The following is a 19,456-nucleotide window of genomic DNA, read 5'->3' on the forward strand; positions in this document are numbered from 1 at the left end:
AACACAATGTCCAAACTGGAGATCCACTGATTACTTTAACTGCTTGAGTGGCTAAAAGTCACCCTTACTAGTCACTATTACTATTAGTCACTATCATCAAGCTAATTATGGCCTAACATTCTTACACCTCTAAAAAACGTTGAATAGCTGAAGGCAAAAATAATGCAATGCAAACAAATTGACTAGTGAAATTGCTTCATTCTTTAGTAAGAATCATGAGCTCTAATGACGCCAGTAAATTTATACCACCCTACAACAAATAAAAATCACACACAACAAAAACGAGAAAAAAAAATCTCCAGAAGTGTTTTTCAGTATATCTTTACATAATTACAAGGGTTCAGAAATTTTGTCAAAACAAAGTATATAAAGCTTGTTTCTGGTCTTTAATTTTAAAATGTATTTTAGTATTTGGGGCATTTATATAAAAGATACAAAGATGCCAACACCCTCAGTACATACACTGGCATTTTTTTCCCAACTTTTACAAATGTTAAGCAGATTTAAGAAGTGGAAAGTGACTACTGTTTGTTATGAACTGTATTAATAAATCTGCCTTGGATAGAGTTAAAGTTGATATGAGTAAATGACTAATGGACTTGAATTATTGAACTGTTGCTTGCAGTTCATAAATAACATACTTTTCCTTAAAGCTGGCTATATTTTGTCCTGCAAACTTAGGTTCTAAAAGCTACTGTGTCAAAATGAGTCTGGACTAAGATGCTTTTTTAGAAGCTGACAAAACAGAAGCTGTCATACATAAGAAAAAGAAAAAAAAAAAAAAAGCCTTAAGGAATAAGGAATAGGCACATTCCTTATGACATGTTTATCTCTAAAATATGGTTCTGGTGGAATTTACTGTTTTTCTTCCAGATTTGTTGCACAAGCTCAGTGGAATGGACAAACAGTTTATTTTCAAATAGTGTAGTTTGATAAGAATATAAATTTATATTTTAATATATGTCCCACTTATTTCAGCCTTTTTCTAAAACTGAACAAATATTAATTCAATCTTGCAATAGTAATTAAAGTTGCGTATGGCATGTAGGGATTATTTTGTCTACAACTGAAATGTATCAGCCTTTTATACAGGATCTTTTGTCCTGTTTTGCATAGAGATTTAAACCACTGCTTACTGTTTTTGAGAAGTGTTTTTCTTCATACTCTAGGTTTGTCTCCAAAACCATCCTCCAAGTTGCAGCAAGGGTTATTTCTCAGTGCTTGTTTACATTTTGATTAATGAAAGGATTATTCTCAAGTAGATCTTTTAATAAAATCTGAAAATAGTTCTTACAAAGGTGGCACTAATTCTTTCATTGATTCTTTTTAAAATTTTTTCTAATAATTTCTACTAGTTCTGAGCATCACTATTTTACCTGTGTGTACAGAACATAACATGTCTATAAGCAATATCCTAACCAATAAATTTCAAGGAATAACCTTGCAAAGGACAGCTGTGTGAGCTTCGTTCAAGAAGCAGGCTGCCATCAGACTCTACAAACAGCATGTTTGAAAGAGTATTTTTGCAAAAATATCTTAATCTACAGGCAGTTTCTACAGCTATATTCTGCCTTGTTGTTCCATGTACATTCATCCACACCAAATTTATGACACAAAAAACAAACAAACAAAAAAAAATTTCTAAAGGTCATTATCTCCATTTAGAGGCGATGAAACCCGACTAACATTCTTGTGCGTATATTCCATTCTTTTCATCCAGTGCATTTTGTCTTTCTGCCAGATAAAAAAAAAAAAAAAAAATCAGATAATTCTGGCATGGCTTGAGATTACCATCTTAAGATTCATGGTTCTATTATCTTCTACTGCTTACATCCCTTTTCTTAATAAAAAGCACAATGTTTGCCTCTTGGTTCATAATCATTTCAGATATTAAGAAGTGGAGATTAATAAATGTTTGGGGGGAATTTGCTTGAATATGTTTCTAAAAAGTATATTCTGCTTTTGTTTAGCTGTAGTGGTTTTGTCAAGGCACCATCTGCTGGTGATTCTGACAGCAGCTACCAAGAGAGTGAAATATCCATCATGGACATTTGTAAACATTTAGTTATTTTTGGGTAGGATCCACCCTGATTTAAGGGTAGAAATAATGAATAAGTATTGCATTTTGTCTTAATATCATAGTGGCTCTGCATATGGATAAAAATATACCATGGATGTTCCTCTCCAGATAAGCAAAAAAATAATATTCTGAGTGTCTTCCGAGCTACTTAGCATGTTTATGGTAGGTTTTGAAAATTTTTACAGAATAATTTTCTGTTAGAATACACATGAAAAAAGTCTTTTAAAATGAAAACATTCTGTAATGTGAATTGACTTTGTTGTTCTTTTGTTTCTTAGGAAGAGACATTTTAAAACTTTAAAGGGAGACTTCCTTTTCTTCCTTTTTTTTTCCCCTTTTTCTTTCTAAATTTATTGTTATTATATGGTGTATTTGATTTATTTAAAATATGAAAGAAGTAAATCTTTAAACTTTGTCAGACAACTATTGACTAATCTATTTTCTATTACTGAGAGCTTTGAAATGGTGTTCTTTTGTCAAGTTAGAAGAAAAAATAAATATTAAAATCTTACAGCACTTTGCAGAAGAGAAAGTCTTTTCTCTGCACATGTATTCTACTTCTTGGGAGCATGGTAATTTTGGACATAAGCACTTTCTACATTAAAGCACATCTAAATAGTACGGTTGTACCCAGAACATGCTACAGCCAAAAAGACTCCCATTTACTCATTCTGGTGTCTTAACCTAGATCTACTTTGTCTCCACAAGAAGATCAGGTCTTTCTGCTTACAATTCTCCACAAAAGGCTAATCTGGGTTTTCGACAGGAATTCAGAAACAAGCTATTAACTAAAATACAGAATCTAATGCAATTAAAAGATATTGTCAGAAGTGGTACTTAGTATGTACTGTTTGCAATGGTACTAATAGCTTTAAAATTATCTTAAGTATGATAAACTGCAGCATTTTTCCATTTGAATCAGGCTACGGTGATTCAGAATTCCACATAAAACTATCTTAGCACTATTGCCAAGCAGAAGCAAAATGTAACAATTACTTTTTTTTGCACATAAATTTATAAAATTATCATATTGGATAGAACAGTAAACACTAAATTGATAGGAGCCTTTAAAAAATCCTATATCAGAATAGCTCAGGACTAGACAATACCTAATTAAAGCCAGGATCTTCGGCACTGCACCAAACCCCTGTGACTCAGCTTGCAGCTAGTTAAATCAAGGGAGACAGCTGGAAATACAGGGAGAAACCTACCCTCCTAGCCTGCAGAAAATAGGAATAAAATGAGACTATTCTCTGATAATTGCTCCTGAGTAGTGCCTTGCTTTCCACACCATGGAGACCCTGGCACACAGAAACTGTTTATCTGGTTCCATGCTTCTTATTTTCCACTCATTAGTCTGCATACATAACCAATAAAAATACCTGACAGAGCTGGCCTGAATCATGTTTCCTACCCAGCAACTTTTCCTGGGTGCCTTCCCTTTGCTGTCATCAGTACTCTGCCAGATCTACAGTGGTGCAAAAGATGAAAATCAAAGCCTACTACTCTTGCTTACCCATCACACTGCTTACACTGTGAGACACTGTGAATGGTTTAAATCAAAGACTATTAAGAAAGAAAGATAATTTTTCTTTAGGAACAAAATACTGCATAGGATATCCGCATTTAAAACAGACAAATAACAACAAGATTGGGAATTTTGTTTCCACAGAACTTGTCTTTTTTACAAACTCAGATTCCCCAAAGGCTCCAGGTATCTTCCTTACATCTCTGCCACAGGGGAGGGTGGTATATTTGTAGGGGAGGGATGGTTGGAGAAATGCCATGAAGACGCCTGATTCTTACCCACAGAGGTGAAATCTGTGCATAGACAATCCTTTATGATCAAGTATATCCAATGAAACAAATTTGGCCAAATGTGCATTGAGTAAATCTGTCTGTACCACAGAGTTTAGCCCCATATCTTATTAAAAATAAAATAAAATAAAATAAAATAAAATAAAATAAAATAAAATAAAATAAAATTAAATTAAATTAAATTAAATTAAAAAAAAAGTAACATTTACAACCATAAAGTTTTCATGCCTCACTGTCTAAACTACAAAGTACTTAGTCTTCTACTTAAAAGCTTAAACCAATCCCAAACATATCTCTTTAATTTTGGTCAAAATTCAGAGAAGGACAGCTTGGTCTATACAATCGTAGTATTTTATATCATTAACATTTCTTATTACAGAATCACAGAATCACAGAATCGTCTAGGTTGGAAGAGACCTCCAAGATCATCTAGTCCAACCTCTGACCTAACACTAACAAGTCCTCCATCTCCACCCCCTTCTTTAGTGTATAAATTTCTGGCTTGTTTGTTTTGGAGTGAATAATGTGAGAAATTCAGTGGGAAGGAAAACAACTTTGTTAGAGCCTTTGTAGAAGTTTCTTATTTTACATTTCCTGTTGGCTTAGGCACATTGTGTTCTTCTGTATCACATCCTGTTATAGAGCCATATGTGGAAGCAATAAAGTGTATCCCTGCCTTCAAAGATACAGAGTATTTGTTTAGCTAACTGACTAAGGAAAATACTGCGAACTCTTTAACGAATATGGTTATATGTGGTCATAGAGAGCAAGCTGCAGAACAGACTACAGGAAATATTAGTCTGCTCAGGCAATGGATAACTGTCAGTTACTGATCTCAGGATTTCTTGCCAGGAGAAGGCAGACAGCAGGTTAGCAATAAAATTCATCAAGTCTGCCAGCAGTTTCCATTAAGATCAGATTTCCAACCATAGAAATGTTTGCAGATATAGGTGATGCTTGCTGACTAAATTTAAAAGGAACGTATTCTTCCTTAAATACAAGCTACTGCTATTGCAGTCACACCTCATGTAAAAGGAAAAACATACAGGATCAGGAAATCTGTTTTTGCAAATGTCTTTTTCACCAATTCAGAGGCATATTAATCTATTATCTTCACTACACATTAAGGGGTAGTCCCCCACAAAAAATAAAATAAAATAAAATAAAATAAAATAAAATAAAATAAAATAAAAATTAAACATTTATTTTAAAATATCTGTCCATTTCCTCCCTTTATGGCTGTAGTACATGTCAGTCAAGAGTAAAGTGTTTTCCTCTCTGCATTAACTTACAGTGTGGACTGAAGAAGGAGACCTGTTTTGCATGAGTGTGAGGTGCACTTGCCTTGAACACTTCACAGCTAAAACTTTTGATGGTAACATTTTTTTTTGGTCTTGGTAAAAAAAAAAAAAAAAAAAAAAAAAAAAGCTTTATTTTTTCCTGACACTTGCTGTCCCACGTAAGTAAAGCCTGAGAATGATGGTGGCATCAGGCTAACAGATTTGTCTGTCCTGTGGAAAGAGACAAAATAGGAAGTATAAGAACAATAAGGAAGGAATAAGGAAGTATAAGACAAACAGTGGCCCTATTATGTTACAGAATAAATACTTAAAAGGAAACAGCCCAGTGAAGAAATTCATAGGAACAGCATTTGATTGTAAACTTCCATTAATTTTACAGGTAGAATTTTAAAGGTTTAAGTGCTGAGAATCATTAAGTTTTGTAAGTCTGCTGTCTTTGGGAACTGAACTGTATGAGTTTGGAAAGACTTGCAAATATTTGTGACTTTTTCTGTCTTCTCAGTCTCTAAAATCTGGCAAAGGTCAGATTTTTTTTCTCAGTGTAATAGTAACAACACACATTAGACTGACAACCTTCAATTTCCAACACAAATTGAACATTAGCAGAATAGTAAGAATTGTCCACGTGTCCAGACTGCAGCCCCTTAATATCTCTGTCTTGTGACCTACCTCCTGGCATGGGGGTTGCTGCTGTGCCAAATCTGTTCAGAGGGTTTACAAGCCACTGTCTGTAAAACCTCAGCTTTATTTGTTTCAGACGCTGGAATGTGTGTGCTGAGTAAATTCAGTCAGAGAAAGCTGGATCTCACATTCAAGTCATAAAAGTATAACTCCTAAGGATTAGTTACTGTGCTATTAAATCTCTACATGAAGAAGTGCACATCATCAAATCTACAATCAAAATGGATATAAAAATGCAATTAATCAGACTAAATAGAGATGTCTACAAAGTAAATTGCCTCCACAGTCAGCAGAGATCTAGTCAGTATAGAGCACAGAGAGTATTCAGACACAGACACAGACACAGATTTCTAGGTTGGAAGAGACCTCAAGATCATCGAGTCCAACCTCCGACCTAACACTAAGCACTCCACTAAACCATATCGCTAAGCTCTACATCTAAACGTCTTTTAAAGACCTCCAGGGATGGTGACTCCACCACCTCCCTGGGCAGCCCGTTCCAATGCTTAATAACCCTTTCGGTAAAGAAGTACTTCCTAACATCCAACCTAAAACTCCCCTGTCGCAACTTTCGCCCATTCCCCCTCGTCCTGTCACCAGGCACGTGGGAGAACAGACCAATCCCCACCTCACTACAGCCTCCTTTAAGGTAACTGTAGAGAGCGATAAGGTCGCCCCTGAGCCTCCTCTTCTCCAGGCTGAACAAGCCCAGCTCCCTCAGCCGCTCCTCGTAAGACTTGTTCTCCAGACCCCTCACCAGCTTGGTCGCCCTTCTCTGGACTCGCTCGAGCACGTCCATGTCCTTCCTGTAGCGAGGGGCCCAAAACTGAACACAGTACTCGAGGTGCGGCCTCACCAGAGCCGAGTACAGGGGGACAATCACTTCCCTAGACCTGCTGGCCACACTGCTTCTTATACAGGCCAGGATGCTGTTGGCCTTCTTGGCCACCTGAGCACACTGCTGGCTCATATTCAGCCGACTATCAACCAATACTCCCAGGTCCTTCTCGGCCAGGCAGCTTTCCAACCACTCATCTCCCAGCCTGTAACTCTGCTTGGGGTTGTTGCGCCCCAGGTGCAGGACCCGGCACTTGGCCTTGTTGAACTTCATACAGTTGACCTCAGCCCATCGCTCCAGCCTATCCAGATCCTCCTGCAGAGCCTTCCTGCCCTCGAGCAGATCGACACACGCACTTAGCTTGGTGTCATCTGCAAACTTACTGAGGGTGCACTGGATGCCCTCATCCAGATCATCGATAAAGATATTAAAGAGGACCGGCCCCAGTACCGAGCCCTGGGGGACACCACTTGTGACCAGCCTCCAACCAGATTTGACTCCATTCACCACAACTCTCTGGGCCCGGCTATCCAGCCAGTTTCTAACCCAGCGAAGCGTACGCCAGTCCAAGCCCCGCGCAGCCAGTTTCTTGAGGAGAATGTTGTGGGGAACGGTGTCAAAATCCTTACTGAGGTCAAGGTAAACCACATCCACTGCCCTTCCCTCATCCACCAAGCGCGTCACTTTGTCATACAAGGAGATCAGGTTCGTCAAGCAGGACCTGCCTTTCATAAACCCATGCTGACTGGGCCTGATCGCCTGCTTGCCCTGCAAGTGCCGCGTGATGACCCTCAAGATAATCTGCTCCATGAGCTTTCCTGGCACTGAGGTCAAACTGACAGGCCTATAGTTCCCCGGGTCTGCCCTCCGGCCCTTCTTATAGATGGGTGTCACATTGGCTAGCCGCCAGTCAACTGGGACCTCCCCCGATAGCCAAGACTGCCGATAAATGATGGAAAGCGGCTCGGCCAGCTCCTCTGCCAGTTCTTTCAGTACCCTCGGGTGCATCCCATCGGGCCCCATCGACTTGCGCACATCCAAGCTCCTTAGCAGGTCGCCAACCATTTCCTCATGAATAGCGAAGGCCACATCCTGCTCCCCATCCCCTTCCGCCAGCTCAGGGCACTGGGTATCCAGAGAACAACCGGTATTGCCGCTAAAGACTGAGGCAAAGGCGGCATTAAGCACCTCAGCCTTTTCCTCATCCTTAGTAACCAGGTTTCCCCTCGCATCCAGTAAAGGATGGAGATTCTCCTTAGTCCTCCGTTTCGCATTGATATATTTGTAAAAGGATTTTTTGTTGTCTTTAATGGCAGTAGCCAGGTTGAGCTCCAGATGAGCTTTGGCCTTTCTAATTTTCTCCCTGCACAGCCTCGCTACATCCTTGTAGTCCTCCTCAGTGGCCTGCCCTTTTTTCCAAAGATTATAAACCCTCTTTTTCCTGCTAAGCACAAGCCGCAACTCTCTGTTGAGCCAGGCCGGTCTTCTTCCACGCCGGCTCGTCTTTGGGCACGTGGGGACGGACCGCTCCTGTGCCGTTAAGATTTCCTTCTTGAGGAGCGCCCAGCCTTCCTGGACTCCTCTGCCCTTCAGAACCGCCTCCCAAGGGACTCGGCCAACCAGCGTCCTGAGCAGCTCAAAGTCAGCCCTCCAGAAGTCCAATACAGCAGTTTTACTGGTCCCCTTCCTGGCCTCGCCAACAATAGAGAACTCTACCATTTCGTGGTCACTCTGTCCAAGATGGTTTCCGACCACCACATCTCCCACCAGTCCTTCTCTGTTTGTGAAGAGAAGGTCTAGCGGGGCACCACCCCTGGTAGGTTCACTGACCAGCTGCATCAGGAAGCTATCTCCCACACTCTCCAGAAACCTCCTAGACTGCTTTCTCTGTGCCGTGTTGTGTTTCCAGGATATATCCGGGAAGTTGAAGTCCCCCACGAGGACAAGCGCCGACGATTTTACAACTTCTGTCAGTTGCCTATAAAACTCCTCATCCATCTCCTCATCCTGGTTCGGCGGTCTATAACAGACCCCGACCAGGACGCTAGCCTTGCCGGCCTTCCCGCGGATCCTAACCCACAGGGATTCAACCTTATCATTCCCAGCCTGGAGTTCCACAACATCAAAAGATTCTCTAATGTAGAGAGCCACGCCACCACCCCTTCTGTGCTGCCTGTCCCTCCTGAAGAGCCGATAGCCAGGCATTGCAGCACTCCAGTCGTGGGAGCGGTACCACCACGTCTCCGTGATGGCAACCAAGTCGTAGCCTTCCTGCTGCACGATGGCTTCCAGTTCCTCCTGTTTGTTACCCATGCTGCGTGCATTAGTGTAGATGCACTTCAGCTGGGCCATCGCCTTCTTCCCCAGCCTAGCCATTGTTTCCCCCGGCACTGCTCCAACAAGCCTTCTTTGAGCCCCGTCCCCCTTCTTGCCTAGTTTAAAGCTCTCTCTATGAGCCCCGCCAGCTCCTGGCCTAGGATCCGTTTTCCCCTTGGAGATAGGGACCCGTCTGGGGCCATCAGGCCAGGTGCCGAGTAAAGCTCCCCATGGTGAAAAAAACCAAAATTTCTGTGCTGGCACCAGCCTCTGAGCCACCTATTAACCACGTGAGCTTTCCATGTCCTCTCCGTGCCTCTCCCTTCCCCCGTAGGGATAGACGAAAACACCACCTGCACTCCCGCTCCCTCCACCAATTGTCCCAGCCCCCTATAGTCCTGTTTGATAGCCTTCAGGCTTCTCTTTTCAAGATCATCACTGCCAGCCTGGACTATCAAAAGCGGGTAATAGTCAGAGGGGCGAACCAGGTTTGGAAGCTTCCTGGTAACGTCTCTGACCCTGGCCCCAGGGAGGCAGCAGACTTCCCTATGCGTGGGGTCAGGCCGACAAATAGGGCCCTCCGTTCCCCTGAGGAGGGAGTCGCCCACAACAATCACCCTTCTCTCTTTCTTGGTGGAGGCAGTCCTGAGGCATGGAGCCAACTTCCTCACCTCAGGCATCCTCCTGGGTAGGCTTCCTACCTCGTCCTCACCCACCGGTCTCTCAAGCTCCAGGGCCTCAAACCTATTGTTCAAGGGCACCTGGGAAGGCAGCGCCGGAAGGGGAGGGCATCTCCTGCGAGGTCGAGAAGGGACCTGTCTCCATTCCTCCTCAACTCGCAGGTCCCCTCCCTCTGCCCGATGGCAACAGGGCAGGGGGTCCACCCCCCTTTGGGGCATCTCACCCTGGTCCCTCTCCCTCCGGTCCTGCAGGGAGTCACTCCACCAGTCTATCTCCCGCTCGCACTCCCTGATATCCCTCAACCTCTGCACCTCCTCCTTGAGTTCCGCCACCATGCGGACCAGGTCGTCCACCTGCTCGCACCTCACGCAAGCAGTCCCCCTGCCTCCCGCCGATGGCAGCAAGAGGCTCAGACACTCAAAAACATGGTTAGATGCCACGAAGTAGGTGGCAGTGTCTTAACCGTATGTGTGTTGTACAGGCCACTGGGGCCTCTTCCATCCTTATCAAGGGGAGTGCTAAACTTCTCTCCTTTCATACAACACACTAAGAAAATCGGACGGGAAAATCGGACACAGTTCATCTCATTTTAAAGATGTCTAAAATTTGCCAAATTGATTAATCCTTAAGTGTGCATTATATTTTCTTCTGCTAACTATAAAGACAGGCTGTTCAACAATGGAAAGTTAAAAAGAATAATAATCAGAAAATCTGAAGAAGGACTCAAGCTAACACCTTGAAAGAGTTCTCAGTATTGATAGTTAATAGTATTTAAGAATCCTATTAATAATAATTACAAATAGTAATATATATATTCATTTTCATATTTCTCTACCTCAAAGACTGTGGACAGGTTTATTAAATTAAAGTGTGTCTTATTGGTGACATTTTATTCAGTGTCTTTCACAGAACCATAATAAGTAAGTACCAAGAATGCCTGTGAAGAGATGGATCATTCTGTAGAATTCAGATTTGTGGTGAATAAGAGAAAAATCTCAGAAGTATAGCTGCCCAAGAGCAGATCATCTTTCTTTAACTGAATCAGGAAGATCTTATGGAAACAAAAGCTTCATACACATATTTTTTATATTTTATGTCTTCTAAGACACAGTTGCCACAATCTCGGCTAAGGATAGTAACCAATTGCCATTTTCTTTTATTTTAACAAAATCATGTTATTCTTCATTGAAGATTGCTTTAAGTGTGGCAACACTGTGCTGAGTCTGAACAATAATGTATATTCCATGATATACCATTTTTCTTTGGTTGCCCTTTTCTGTTCAGCTGTCCTACTCGTTTAGCTGCTGCTCTGTCATTGAAAAGACCTGTCACTGTTTCCATTATAAAGTGTAGATACTGTGATAGAAATATATGCCAGTAACTCTTTCACAAAGATTTTAAAGGATCTCATCTCTAGAGTTATTTTACACTATAAATGAAATTTTACAGATCATTAGTCCAGAATGTGAGTTAGTTGTTTGACAAAATGAATTAAAAAATCTAGGACTATTTCATGTAGAAAAGCATAATCTGCACATGTACTTTAATTACTTTTTGTTAGAAATTCATAAGCACTATAGTATCTGCAGTCTTACATTGTATAATTAAGATTCTGTGTAAGGTTTTGTATGGACATTAGTAGTACGCAGCCTAAAAGTTCTAAATTAGCTGTTGATATATAATGCATATATGGACAGATTAAAGAGTTCTGAAAAAAAAAAAAAAAAAAAAAAAAAAAAGCTGATTAAATATCTGCTGTGATCAAAATGTAGCAAGATTTTACCAATAAATTCCAGTTTGCGTGAAACTGTACATTGTCGTGGTACTGAATAAGGAAAATAGATAAACTATCTTTACAGCTATGAAAACAAACCTTGCATTTCAAAATACAAAGAATAGAATTAAAGTTGATATTCAAGTTTATTACACTAGAAATTTGGTTATATATACTGTGTATTTGCTTGCTTGTTTGTTTTTTTGTTTGTTTTAATGTTGTTAAAGAGGTTATTTATGGCTTCTAAAATTGCATATTACATTAAAGTTGATTATTATCAACATTAAATTAATGTCCTAAAATCACTTAATTTGTGTTCAGCAATACAACTGCTCTGACATCACACACAATTCTGGCTGTTTAGTTGCCCACACTTCCAAAACAAATGAAGGACTCCATTATTTTTTTCTCATTCCTCCTTTCTCCCAACTATTACACAGACATGAGCTAACCAGATTAGAGTAGTGCAAACTGCTGTTTGCACTGTTTTCCAGTGTTCAACAAAGCAACCCCTTTGTCTTCAAAGATCTACAAAAGCCAAGTTTTAGTTTGAGATGAGGGTATCAACTTCTTTTTTAAAATAACAATACTAATACTAATAATAGAAGTGCATTTGACAAAATGTTAATGTTTCACTAGCTTAAACACCATCTAAATACAGACTTTATTTTATTTATTTTATTTTTGCTTTCAATATATTATTGAGGCTTTTCTTATCAAAATGATCAGGCAGTTCCAGAAATACTTTCCTTTAAGGTTGAAAATTCCTAGTATACCGTAAGAAGGCCTTGAAAAATAACACATTATTATTCTCATCTTTCTTTAAACAAAACAAACCAACCAAAAAACAAACAAACCAACAAACAAACAAACAAACAGGAAAAGCAATGAATCTGCATTCTGACCATGATTTCTAGGAATGGAGAATAAGTGTCTGTGTGTGTTTTCTGAATAGGGCACTTATTAAGATTTTAATTTGCTGTCAAGGACAACTTGCCATATCAAGATGAAACTATTTTATGATTCATTTACCAAGTGTGACTGAGGCAGCTGAGATTAATTTAATCTGTGGTTGTGAGCATTAGTATTCATAAAGAATAAGAAGCACAAATAGAAGCATTCAGTCTTTCTTGTTTCTGAAGGGACAGGTTTTACATTGTCTGTGTAGTGAAGATCACATTAAGTTGTAGACTTTTAAACATCTTCATGTTAAAAATTGAAATAATGAACTGAAATAAAGCGCTCACAAAGATCTATTGCTGTTGTTTAGAGATAGACTTGAGTGAAATATTGTCTAAAATGCATACAAATATAATGCTTACACCTAGAAGGCAATGTTTAACCCCAGGAGTCCTGTCATTTCTCATTTGGCCCAGGCATGAAGTGTTTGGGATTTTTGTAACCTTAGTTTATAACACAATGTACTGGGGGAAGGGATGGGTAGTAGTTAACTTACAGCAAACTATTATTTTCCATGTGTTCCATATCCTGCAAAACACAATACTAAGTGTGGCTTTTGTCATATCTACAATGCATAATGGAAATTTATATTTCATAAAAGTAAGACAGCATCATTACATAACATACATGAAGCTACACGTTAAGTGTTCAGCGGGTAACTGAAGCATAGGTAAACCAAATATCTCTTTTATTATCTATCCACATCTCTTTGAATTTAAACTACTTCAAGGACAACAAAGAGCAATGGGGAAGGATTCAGTGTTCTTCTTGTGCATGTGCCCAGCACAAAAAGCTGACAGACACTATTGCTGCAGTACTGTGAACCACATGGTCCCCAAAATACTAAATCCGGCCTGTCAAAGAGAACATGAATGGACAGATGTCCCTGTTGATTATGTGATTTCCACATTGATGTAACCCCAATGACCTAAAGAAGATTCCTTCTGATTCCTACAGTGATGACTGGAGGGAATAAATAAATAGATAGATAAATAAATTCCTATTGTCAGCAACAGAACTATTTGAAAATATATATATATACATATAATATTTAAAAAAGGAAATTGCATAGATTGCTTAATCAGGACTTTTTCCAAAGACCCTGGTCTCTTATAGGTCTTCAAGTAAACATACAAATGCCTGTTAAATATGCCTTCAGGTGAAAATAAGATAAGAGATGTAACAACTCACAGTGTAGCAGAATAATACAAGGAATGAACAGAACGCAGCAAAGTTATAGATTTGAACAGGAAATATACTCAAGAACATACAGATTCAACCACTTCATATTTTATCTAAGGTTTTCCTTTTATTCCAGTACCAATTTTGCTTTTCAATATAGGCAACCTTCAGCAACGGCAAGTACATTTTAAAGCTCTGGCTTTCAGAATAGCAGACTGATTTTGAAACAGAGCTGGCTGGGAATAAAAATATTGAGAGTTGCTGGCTGGGTAAAGCAAGCTAATTAAGTAAAATACTGATTATTTAACTTCCATAGACATAGCCATATGACACTGATAATTGCTTGGAGACAGGAGATAGTGGAGGAGACAGTGAAGGAGTTTCTAAGCTGAAAAGTAAAATACATGTACTTATTTAAGAGATACGCATTTAATTGCCTGGGTGTATTTAAATAACCGAGAAGATAATTGTTGTATTTGTACTTCTTCAAAAGGAATAATAGAATGAAGTTATACAGTAATGGGTAAGCAGATTAATTCAATAAAAACAATATTTCACAGCTAAATTAAGTGTGCCAAGTTTTATCCATGTTACATACATTAATCCTAGACTACACAAAAGATTTCACCTTTTGTGATTCACAGTATTAGATGTCTTTTTTTTATTATTATTTCTATGTTCACCTTAATATTTTATGCTTTAATGTCACATCAGCTAGAAATTCAGTTAAAAACAAAATGTGAATTTACAATGAATGAAATATTAATTGTCTGTAAAGAAAATGAGCCTTGTTAATTGTTGTGTTCTTTCCATATTTCAATATATGGAATTGTATAACACTGGTGGAAATTACCAGGAATTTCTAGATAAACCTTTTGTATAAATTGGAGATAAGGACATTTAGGCTATACTGAATGTACTTGTTTACTGCAGACACAGAACCGTTGAGGTGGAAGCAGTCAATTCCATTTTATGATGTTTATTATATTTATGTTTATGATTATTTTGATTTATGATTATGATTACGATTATTTTTGATTATGACAAACATTTATGATGTTTATTATATTTATTTTATCCAAAGTCATCATCACCAAAAGAAGGATTTACATCATCATTTTGAAGGTAACATTGAACATTTGTAGTAAGACGGCCCATCCAGCCTTCTCTTTGCCTTCAGCTTTTCTGTTTCAGTTAGGAAATTTCCATAGGTTTTAAAAGAGAAAACCAGTAGTGCCTTGCTTTCATACATCAGCTGGATTTACTGGTGAAAGTTTGAAAGTTAAAAACAGTAGTTTTGTTCTTACATTTATAGGATAATATCCTTTTTCTAAGGATCATCATCCAGACTGCATTGAAATTAAGACTGAAATGTTTTCTTGCACAGGGACAAAAACAGCCTGAAAAGTGAAGTAGTAAACATAAATACATTTTTTCTTTAAGAATACTATCTCTTGATAGTATTTTTATAATAAGAAAGCACTTCCAATCACTATGTTGCCATGTAAGATTCCTTAAAAAAAAAAAAAAAAAAAAAAAAAAGATTTTTCAACTGAAGACATATTACAGATTTTCTCCCCTTCTAGTCAGCTCTCATGAGATCCCACCCGGAGCACTGCATTCAGTTCTGGGGCCCCCAGCACAAGAAAGACATGGACCTGTTAGAGAAAGTCCAGAGGAGAGCCACAAGGATGATTATAGGGCTAGAGCACCTCTCTTATGAAGACTCTCCTATGAGGAAGTTGTGTTTGTTCAGCCTGGAGCAAAGAAGGCCCCAGGGAGACGTTATAGCAGCCTTCCAGTACCTAAAGGGGGCATACAGGAAAACTGAGGAGGGACTCTTTGTCAGCGAGTGTAGTGACAGGACAAGGAGTAATGGCTTTAAACTAAAAGAGGGGACTTTTAGATTAGATATAAGGAGGAAATTCTTTACTATGAGGGTGGTGAAGCACAGGCATATGTTGCACAGAGAAGCTATGGATGCCCCACCCCTGGAAGCATTCAAGGCCAGGCTGGATGGGTTTTTGAGCAACCTGATCTAGTGGGAGGTGTTCCTGCCCATGGCAGGGTGGTTGGAACTGGATGATCTTTAAGGTCTCTCCCAACTGAAACCATTCTATGATTCTATGACGATTCTATGATTTTGGCCCTAGATTATTGTCAGATGACAATGTCTCTGCTATGTGAGAAGGGAGTGAAATCTTTCTAACAGTTGTCTTTGAATAACTGTCCATTAATGCATCCATTTCTGATGAAACTGTAATTGAATTTGAACCACAAAAAGAGCTGCCAGGAGTTATGGCTTTCGAGCACTGCACATAAATGACAAAATTAACACTGGAAAGCCAAAAAACAATGGATGCTTTAGTTTATAGCCATTTTTTTCCATCATCCATATTCTAATGTGCCCCATAAATATTATTTTTGGAAAACTGTTTAGTGCAATTGAAAACAATAAAAAGAGTAGCTAAAATACAATAATGATATTTTCTAGGTCCTGTTACAATGTTTAAATATGTATCTATTTAATATCTTTGATTTTATTTTTCTTTATTGGAAGTAAAAGCAGTATTTTTCTTTAAGTTGCATTCACTGTAGGATTCTTACCAATTCCCCAATCCAAAACTGCTGAAGGGAGAAGAAAATGTCCCCTAGATTTGAAGTACGTTTAGTTAGGAGCCAAAATGTGTTTATATCCTATTTTGTGTACTAATTTCCAATACTTTAGAGAATAAGGACCTTGGAGTCCAAGGAACCTGAAAATCAAGCATAGTAACAGGTATTTGAATATCTTTATGGATTTATGAATTGAATTTTCCCATTTCAGTCAGTTTCGCCTGAAACTCAAGGTGGAGACTGAATGATTTTTTTGATCACAAATCTGAACTTAGGTGTCTTATTTGGCAAAAATCCCATTTTGGAAATATATGTGGTTTTCTTTTGGCTTTTGCTAACAGTACCTTCACGAGGTCTAGAATGACTTCAGAGGGTTCATTAGGCAATAAAGACAAAATATGAGCCAATGGCTGAAAGCTGAAAGTCAGTATATTTGGGATTTAAAAAAAAAAAAAAAAAGCTTTTTTTTTAACAATTCACAACCTAAGGAATTTAATAGTTGGAGAATTTATATCAATGTATCTACGATATTGGCAGAAATGCCACAAGGAGCCAGATGCAGAAATTGGGGTAAGAAACAAGGACTGAGCAGAAGTCACCTGCTCTGAAAATCTTTAAAGCTTCAAAAGATTCTCAGGTTTTTGCAATTTACTCCCATGACAACAAGTTTGAATCCTGTGCTTTTTCAATGAAGTTAATGTAGTTATTCGAAGATAGTGATGTGTGAGTTAATGAGTTCCAGACAAGCTTTTTTTGAAGCAGCAAAGGAATCCAGACCATGACAAACTGGCCCCTCCAAATAATTTACACCAATATTATTTATGTGACATTAACAGAAATGAAAGCAATCTTGATGAACTAAGCTATATTGTTTAAATATATCTTGTTTAAGTCAAGATAGTTTGCAAATTCAGCAATTTAATCTTCTAGAGACCACTGTTCCTGATATTCAAATATATATATATATATATATATATATATATAATTATTACATTAGTAATGTTTAGTATCTTTTACATTCATCTAAGGGAAAGATTTGTCCCAGCATATCTTGCATACTCACCCACTTCAAAGACAATTGTTTTGAGTATTGTAATATAAGTATTGTGCAACTTAGTGGAATTCTAACTAATTTTTGGAATTCATTTCCTTAGGTCATGCAATGTTGGTTTTACTTCTAAAAATAAAATAAAATAAAATAAAATAAAATAAAATAATAAAATAAAAAATAAAAACCAACTTACAATAAATTGCCCACATATCAAGACCAATACTTCAGATCTTACCTGTAGGTTATTGTATGCAACCTGTATACTGAGAAGACAAATATTACACCGAGCCAAATATGTTTATTTCTTCTTACAGGTTACATGTATTCTGTAACCCAATATGAGGGCTGCAATTGTTCTCTGTCTCAGAGTGGGAAAGTGGCCAAGAAACTTTGCAGGGTCTTTAAAAATATTTAAAACTTCTTTACTACACTTGGAAAAGTGCTTTCTTGGGTACATATTGATGCACTGGTTAGACTTCAACCTTTGCAGCAGACTGACAAGGAGTTATGGCTGCTTTAGAAGTTTTTAGAAGCAGTTATTTTAAGCAGACACTTAGGCAAAAGCATCACTACACAGCCAGAGGAACCGTGCTGAGCAGAACATGAGGAAACGTGCCAGAGCTATCTGTAAAATAAATGGAAATGTTATTTTAATGGGGTGACAGAGGTGGACAAACTTCTCAGTAATGAAAAATCAGGAGGAGCCATTGGTAGTAAAAGTTTAAAACACTTGAAGTGACGTTCAAAGATAGAAAGAGAAAATGGAAGTGGAAACAAACTGAAAAAGAACTATCAGCTTTTTCCACACAAATTGCAGGGTTCTTATGACACAGCATTGAAGACATATGTGTGTAATAAGGAAATATGATGTAACCGGGATAACTGAAAATTGACCATATTAGGAAACTGACTGGATTATATAAATACTCCAGAGCCACTAAGTTTATAGAAAGGGTAGTTTATATAATAAAAAATATTTATAGCCTTAGACCTCCTGCTTATGTAGAAAGAACGAGACAGAATATATTGCAAATGTCAGTTATACCTAGCTCTTGTGTAAACCAATGTAATATTTTGTATCAGTCCAAAGTATATCTAAGTCTGAAATATGCAAACATTACTTCAAAAAAATTTAAGAATTTTTGTCCTAATATTTCTATTATTTATAGTATATTTTATCATAATATTCTTGTTATATTTGTCATTTAACATTTATATATGGTAGTTTGCTATGTATGTTCTGTTTTTCTGAAAGTGTAAGGTTTCTATGATAATATGTGTCTTTTCTTTCATTTAAGAAATACCTGGATTAAGTCTAAATTTCATAAACACCTACAACTGTTCATCATACTCCTGTGCTCAGCCTCTTGATGTTAACACTGTCTCAATGTTGCTCAGATATCTATACAAAGTCATTATGAAACCTTAAATAGAATGAAAACATAAATTTGCCATGATTCAACAATCCTTCAGACGTATACATAAACACATATGTAACTCAGCATGTCATGGGCATGTAATCCAAGGCAGCTTTCCTATCCAGCAAGCATGCATGTACATGTTAAAGTCTCACTGAAGTCAAAAGACATTACTCTTTACGTTTTAGTTGCTAAGTATTTCTTAAACATTGAATAATGTGCTTTGTTAGACTGTGGTATTAATGTGGATGTCTGAACATGTTTTAAAGCAAATGAACTTAGTGAAACAGAAAAGAGAAACAAAACTTCTCATTGCTAAGTACTGATAAGAATCTATAGTACTAGGGACCTGCTATCATTGCTGCTGTTCACTGATGTATGTTAAACAAATCATAGAACAGGATACAAATAGAAAATAAATTGTTGGTTGTAATCCCATTTCTAAATACTTAAATTTCCTCTTGTTGGTTTCAAAAGAAACAGCACACAGAACAAATAAATACTTCAGGATTACTGTGATTCTCCAGCCCATGACTGAGTAATAACTTTATCTCCAGATACAGGAACAAACAAACAAACAAAACAACAATAAAAAAACGCTCTTTAGGTTTTGAAAATGCTGTGGGTTTTTTTGTTGTTTGTTTGTTTGTTTTTAGGTTTTTGAAAACTCTGTACTCTAGGATGAAAAGATAACTTTTTTTTTTTCAAGGAAAAGTATGGAAAATAATTAACCAACTCTT

General features: G+C 37.9%; 1 non-coding gene across 1 annotated transcript; it reads right to left on the minus strand.

Annotated features, from left to right (window-relative positions):
- Positions 1 to 10,132: 10,132 nt before the first annotated feature.
- On the minus strand, positions 10,133 to 10,260 carry LOC121066720. Its single transcript, XR_005817940.1, has one exon. It is a non-coding gene; the product is annotated as a U6atac minor spliceosomal RNA (small nuclear RNA).
- Positions 10,261 to 19,456: the final 9,196 nt, after the last annotated feature.

This window comes from Cygnus olor, chromosome 2 (assembly GCF_009769625.2).
Source record: "Cygnus olor isolate bCygOlo1 chromosome 2, bCygOlo1.pri.v2, whole genome shotgun sequence".
NCBI classification, from domain to species: Eukaryota; Metazoa; Chordata; class Aves; order Anseriformes; family Anatidae; genus Cygnus; species Cygnus olor.